Source organism: Mastacembelus armatus, chromosome 19 (assembly GCF_900324485.2).
Source record: "Mastacembelus armatus chromosome 19, fMasArm1.2, whole genome shotgun sequence".
Lineage (NCBI taxonomy): Eukaryota > Metazoa > Chordata > Actinopteri > Synbranchiformes > Mastacembelidae > Mastacembelus > Mastacembelus armatus.
In genome coordinates this window covers 13,787,643-13,794,884 of record NC_046651.1, presented here as the reverse complement: position 1 = coordinate 13,794,884, position 7,242 = coordinate 13,787,643, and positions in this window count along the sequence as shown.

The window sequence follows — 7,242 nt, the reverse complement described above, 5'->3', positions numbered from 1 at the left end:
AATGCCCTGAGTGTTTTTGGAGGCAGTTGGTTTTTCTTCTGTCTGATTACTAAATCCAGGGTTAATATACAGACGTAAATATGCTCCTTAGAAGCCCCCTCCTTCTCCTTTACAACCCCTCCCTCTTCTTTTCCATCTGGCAGACAATAGTTTAAAATTCTTAATCCATGAGCAACCATTGAACATTAGTGAATTGCAAATTACAGATGTTTTACTGTCTCTCCCTCTTATTTTTTCTGTTATGATCTGTGCATCCCACTGTCACTCAGTGTCGCGTACGCATCCCTCGCTCCTCTGCATTCATTAGACACCCTGTGCCATCATGGCACCATATGACACTGTCATCATTTGGTAATTAAACCTTTGCTCGTTTAAATATGAAAAGCTGGCAAGGGTGTGATCATAAACAATGTTGCGCAAACCAGATTTTCCAGACTAAATGAGAATTCAAGCAACACCATGCCAGAGATGGATTTTTTTTCCCCCCTATCTTCACTTGGAGCAAAACAAAAATGAAAAACAAACACTGGAAAAGTTGCTCTAGTGCCAAACATATCAGACTCTCGCACATTAAAATTCATGTAAACAGATACTTTATTTAAAGCACAAAATGCACTTTAGAAAACAAACCCAAGCTTTGTGTCTAATGTGACTGACACCATAAGAGTATGTATTTTTCTGGTCATAGCCACAGATTACAGCTCTCCTCCATGAGCTCAGAAGTAAACAATGATAATAAACCAACAGATGAGAACTTCTAACACCAGTATGAGCATAATATCATCATGATGGCAGAGAGACTTTTAAATTCTGACCTTAAATGATAAGCACAGGACATAACATCAGTGTTGCACTCTCTTATCCCCTAAACACAGTTGTGTGCCTGATTGTGTTGGCCCACCAGACAATAAAATATCCCCGATGCCCGAGGACAGGCGTCAACATCTCCCAATTCTCATCTACATTCATACAGGCCTCCATCACTGAAGATTTAGCCAAATGGCTGTGGAGAGGAGGAATGCCCAAACCATTACAAGCCAAACTACCGGCTTTTTATTACCACTAAACAATCTTCCTCAGAGCCGTCTTTTAGCGTACCTCTGAGCTTGGAGCTGGTGAGAAAGTACGTGGGAGGAGGCCATTCAGTCACATTATGGCTTTCCATAGATCAAGGTCACAATTTTCATGATCATTACACCACTGAAGGTGACAGGAAGCATTTACAGAAGTGATCAGGAGCTTATGTGGGAGCTGCTCATCCGTAGATTTCTGGGGAGAGGAATATATGTGTATACACAGCCTCACACACACCCACAGACACACAAACTAATCAGTAAATCAAACTGTGCAGCTGACATTCCTCATATTATCGTATCATTATCAAGATAACTAGCAAAGACAGAGAAGAGAAATGAAAGAAAACAACAAGACGAAGAGGGAAAATTAAAGAAGTTACTTTGTCTGGGGTCAAATAAATCAACATTTGTGAGTTCAAAGCCTGCCACCAGGAGGTGACTGCTACATTATGCATTCACATGCCATAGGCTAACACATGTCAGCGGCCCACTGGACAGAAGCTCTGGTTCCCATATTGCTGACATGTGATTGGAAGCTGTTGGCTGTCTGGTTGGGACAGAGGCAGCTGGCGGGACACCTCTGAGCCGCCTCAGGCTGATCTCTGCTGCACACACACATACACACAGACACACAGTGATCCACTGAAGGATCCAGGCTCTCCCACAGTGAAAAACTCAGGGCCTTACGGGAGGGACTGGCTGCTGTGTGCTGTCTTTATCCAGCGGAAGAGGGGCTTCTGTGCAGCTCTGGTGGTTGTGGAGGTGAAGGTGAAAATGATTTTTGTTTTTTTTAGGTTGCATGACTTGTTTGTGCAAAATAATACAACAGAAAAAAAAAAACTGTTGTTAAATGTTAAAGTTGAATATCAGTAATAATGAGGATGACATTTTGGAGAAAAAATAAAGATACAATCCACAATCCTCCTGACTTTAGTTTCTGATGTCCTTATAATTTTCCTGTTCTGTGAAGCCTCTCCAGTCTGCGTTCAGTTCCAACCAGAGGGACACACATTTAACTATTCATGTGGAAACTTTGATGGGGAGGAGAAGGGATTCAGCCCTTGTTCCCAATACAATAAATGCAACACAGAGAATACTTTTGAAAATGAAAAGATACAGTTCTATTTTTAATCCAGCACTGCAGGGCATATTTAACAATTACTTGCAAATCTGCATAATGAATGAGGAGAAAGAGTGCATTTTAAGACTTGATTCTACAACTTAGTGGGTTCATGTAAAGGAGATGGAACAACTGTCTGAAAATTGTTGAAATATTTATGGCAATTAAGAATATTCTGCATCTGAATCTACCTTTAATACAACAGAATAGAACAACATCTAAAAAATAATATTAATACTATAAACTGTGTTTTTTGTAAATAGGTCCTTCCTTCATGTTTAAATGCAAATGAGATGTTAATTTTTCTTAATGATTTGCTGTACCTGAGGCAGGGAAAAAGCTCAGAGACTCAACTGTCTGACTGCTTTTGTGCTCAGGGTATGAAAAGTAATTTAACAAAGTGTTTTCTAATCAAAGTAATGTAACCTGATCCCACTTGCATTTGGATCTTTAATACAATACAATACAAAAAAATCACATTTCGTGCTGGTGTCGAGGGCTAATGCCGGGACAGCTGAACAACCAACCTGAAAACGCTGCAGATAAACCAAGAGTTTAATTGGAGCTGACGCCAAACTGGATGCAGCTTTTTAACGAGGCTCTGTGAGTTTTTACAGTTGCAATACAGTGTGAGGGCAGTGGACTGTCCTTCCTCTGTGTGTTTTATCTTCTGGATTAATACGACTCTGACAGCTGTAAAAGTTCGCATCGACTTTTTACGCCTATTCTTAATTTTTGATGATTTCCCATTAACGACAGTAAACGGTTAAATTAGACGTATTAAACTTTCTGGCACATTTATCCTTTAAAGCAAAGCTACAGAGCAATAAAGTGGATTGAATATAAATTATAAATATGGCGACAACAACCTATAGAAACAATAATACACATATATACATATAATTATTTATGCTTATTTAGAATATTGTCAGGTCACGATGTCCGAGTATTAACAGTTAATCCAGGGTATTACCTGCACAGGAAGCTGAAAGTGTAATATCTACCCTGTATCTGCTGAGCTATGGAGAACAAACGTGCTATTTATTTACTGAACATCGGTGATTTATTTTTTTAAAGATGTATGGATGCATTAAAAAGAGATGCAGCCACACAGCATGATGACAGATTAATGACGGTAAAATAAAGCCCGGTAATCCTATAATAAATTCAAAACGACAGTGTACATATTGGAAAACGCAGGAATAATATGGAAAATATTAAAGGAAAATCATATATGCAAAATTATAAGGACATCTGAAAAAATATAGGAATATTATAGCGATTTTTCGTTTAGAGATGCTGAACAGGGCGAGTGTGTATGTGAGTGTGTGTGTGTGTTCAAATCAATAGGCCAGATTCTGAGATTATAATGACTGTATCACTAATATTAATATATAGCGAGGTTTTGTTGTACAGGTAGTTCAAGCTCAAATCACTAGAGATAAACGATATTCAATTATACAAAAGAGGATTTTTTTGCTGCAGGATCTTTTTTCCACATAAATATACAAATAATTAAAAAATAAACTAACGATAAGACACATAGATCACATTCTAATTCACCTTTAGTTTTAAATTTAAACGGCGGGATCAATGGAAAGCAGTTGTAATGATCCAATTAATTATGGGCAAAATTAAAAGCAAGTGCAAAATCAATCTTTCACGGTGTCGAGGATGGAATCAAATTGATGCTCCATCTGTTCATGCCAGCAAGATTTGTAGCCCGGAGTATAGTAGCCTCGCTGCTGGAGAACAGGAGACAGAGTGGAAAGCCAATGTACAGTAGAGTGTCAGGAGGTATTTTTGTTAGTGTTACAGTATCACATGTAGGTGGACATCCGTGGAGAGGCTGCAGCTGCTTTATTAAAATAAAAAAAATTCACTTATGTAGATTTCAGGAGCAAGTAGCCGGAGTTCAAGCTACTTTTCTTTAATTTAGTCAAACGAAGTCAAAATCTCACTGATTTGTATTTAAGCATGCAGAAAAGCGTATTTTTCATATTAATGTCAGATTTACAGGATGTGCAAATTGTCCAAAATCAGCCTCGATTTCGCCTCCAATTTCATGTACATCGCCATAAACCGCCTGACAGACCCCTCCCTTAGATCCAAAAGGATTAATATTCAACTTACAACCAGTGGTGTCAGCTCCCCTCTGCAGGGGAACTCTGATCGATTGGTGACGTTGGAATAACGCGAGATAACCAGCAGAGGCTAAACAGGAGGAAATGACACCTCTTCCCACCTGCAGAAATAAAAGTTCTTTACCACCGCCCCAGACGCCTCGGTCATCCTCCCTAAAGCGTGAGCTGATGTTCGGCGGGTGGTGCTGCTGGACCCTCGGTGCTCCTGTCCCCCTCTCCTCCTCCACCTCCTCCTCCGTGCCACCTCTCCTCTCTCCTCTGCACAGGCCATTAGGAATTGGGGCAAAAGATAAATGGCTCTCTGTCAATACATTACACCTCTCCTAATGGGTGCACACCAGCTCCAAAAACATTTTCCAAATTCTTGACAGTGCAGTGGCGTTGTCTTAAATATTGCGGCTGTGCGTCAGAGTTGACACAGTTTGGATTTAAATTCTGGCATTTTATATTTTTCTGAAACTCGCCATTTAGACCACATGACTAGAAGTGTTCAGGGTTTAATGTATCGATAATTGATTCCCTCGTCCTAATGTTTCAGATTTTCCTTCAGAAGCTCTCTGACCCCGGGTTGTAGCGGCTGAATGGAGTGACCCCCCTCCTAAAAAGAAGGGTCGTAAGGCCCCTCTGACCGCAGCCAAACACGCCACACAGCACGTGCAGTTCAAACACAAGCCAAACAAAGTAAACACGTGAAAACGGTGTGTTCGTTTGGATGTGTGTTCACAAAACAATTTCAGCATTTTATCCCCCTACCCGCCCCGTCCCCTGCTTAATTTTTGCAGTGGGGGAGATCAAATTGTGGGGAGCAGGAGGGCACAGGAGAAAGAGGGGGCGGGGGGTAGTTGTGATGGTGGTGGGGGTCTTATAGGGTGGAGAAAAAAAAAGAATGTAGCTTTAAGGGAAGTGTGCAGCCGGGTGTGAAATTACAGCCTATAGTGCTACATATTGTACCAGAAGCTCACTCCAAAAACAGTAACAAAAAGAGAAATCATCCCCTAACCTGACCAGGAGGCAGAGCGCGAGAGGTGGTGTCTGTCTGCCCCAAAGAGATGCTCCCTAGCCCCACCTATACCCCACCCACCCCCACCTACCCCAAACATGGCCAAATCTGTGGCGAGGTCATGTGCAGAGAAAGTTATTTATTTATTTATTTATTCATTTCTTCTTCTTATTATTATTATTATGTCAAATTGCAACTTTTATTTGTTTTTACGCATTTTCATAGATTTTTTAAAAAAAAAAACGCTACAATTTATTCAGTTCATTTATTTGCTTTTGGTTTTACTTTTATTTACATATTTGCTTTTCCTGTAAAACTTTGTGACTGTATTAAGAAAGGTGCTTCCCAATTTAAGTATATTATCATAAGACTATATATTCACTATCATTTATTTATTTATTTATGCAGAATGTCACAGATTTGGTTGGTGAACTATACCTTTTTGACAAACGTCTATACACTTAAGATTTTTTTAATAGCCTACGATATAAATTGGATCCAGGACCTTGACTTTCATGTGACTCCATCATGCACTGTTTAATTTAATCTCCTATTCAGGTGACTTTACGCAGGTGTGGGTCAAATCTTACCAGCTGCTTAACTTTAACTTGCAACACCTTACATAGATCCATAGCTTATAGATAGTTGTTCCATAAGAATATTTTTACCTCTCAGTTTGATCACAGCCACTCAAGTGCACCCGAAGTTTTACTTCTCTGGGACTACTTTGACAGCACCTTTAAATTTGAGAAACTATACAGCGCCATCTACAGAAGCTCAGCGGCACTGCTGCGTGCAGGTCAGTTTCACCTCCAGTCTAAACCCACCACCTCTACTCCCAGTTCGAACAGCGCACTGCAATCATCAACACCATCAGTTCACTGAAATAAAGGTCAACATCAGCATGATACACATATTAGCCACCAGTTATCATCTTATATCAAATTACAGGAAGAAAAAAGGCTGAAACTGCTTTTGGCCTACTTGATTCCAGAGCGGACATAAAGACGGATGGCCAAAAATACGCTAAAAGAAAGAAAAAGAAATAAAAAGACAAAATTCAGAGAAGTTTTCGAGCTAAATCCAGATTGAGAGGAGACCTGTGCACACATAGATGTCCTTTATATTTCCAGAGACAAGCTGGTAGTCCGTGTATTTAAGATCAGAGAGAAACTCAAATTTAAAAATCTCTAATTCATTCATTAAAAACTTCCTGTAAGCGAGCATAAAAGTCAGAGCTGCTATAATGTCTAATAAACTCCGAATCCATTTCTTATTTATCTCCCTCCCCTTCCTGCCCGTGTGTCAGACCCAGAGACCTCCTCATTTGGACCCCGGGTTTTCTGCGTTGGCGAATCACAAAGTGTTGGCATCTATTGCCTTTGTCTGACAAGTCATCCATATAAGCAAAAGGGGGGTCTGTAGAGGGGGAGGAGAGGGGGAGAAGAGGGGAGGGTTGCAGCTTTTAGAACCACAGACACAGAGCGAGGCTTCATTCCCAGCCCAAAGATCCAGCCTCACGCATCCAGCGCGAAGCAGAAACCCCGAGGTGTGTGTGCGTGTTTCTCCGCCGTTTTGACGCGTGAATCGAGGCCACCAGGACTGAGGAGATACCGGGCCCTGCACGCTGGACCTGAACGTTTCATTTTGTTAAAACAAACGCGGTCTGCTCGCTGCTGGCATGCTGTGAGAATTACCTCTGGTCACTCCAGGCTTTGAAAAATACCGATAAACTGAACACAGGTCGTATCCCTGAAACAAGCCTTCGGTCATGCTGCGCACCTGCCAGACCTCCGCTCCCGGACCGGACTGCTGAAGAAAAGGCAGGCAACTTTTGGGGAAGAAGTTGCCATCAGATCGGTTGTTGAAGAAGCGGGGGTGGGGGGGCAAACTAAGTCCCTT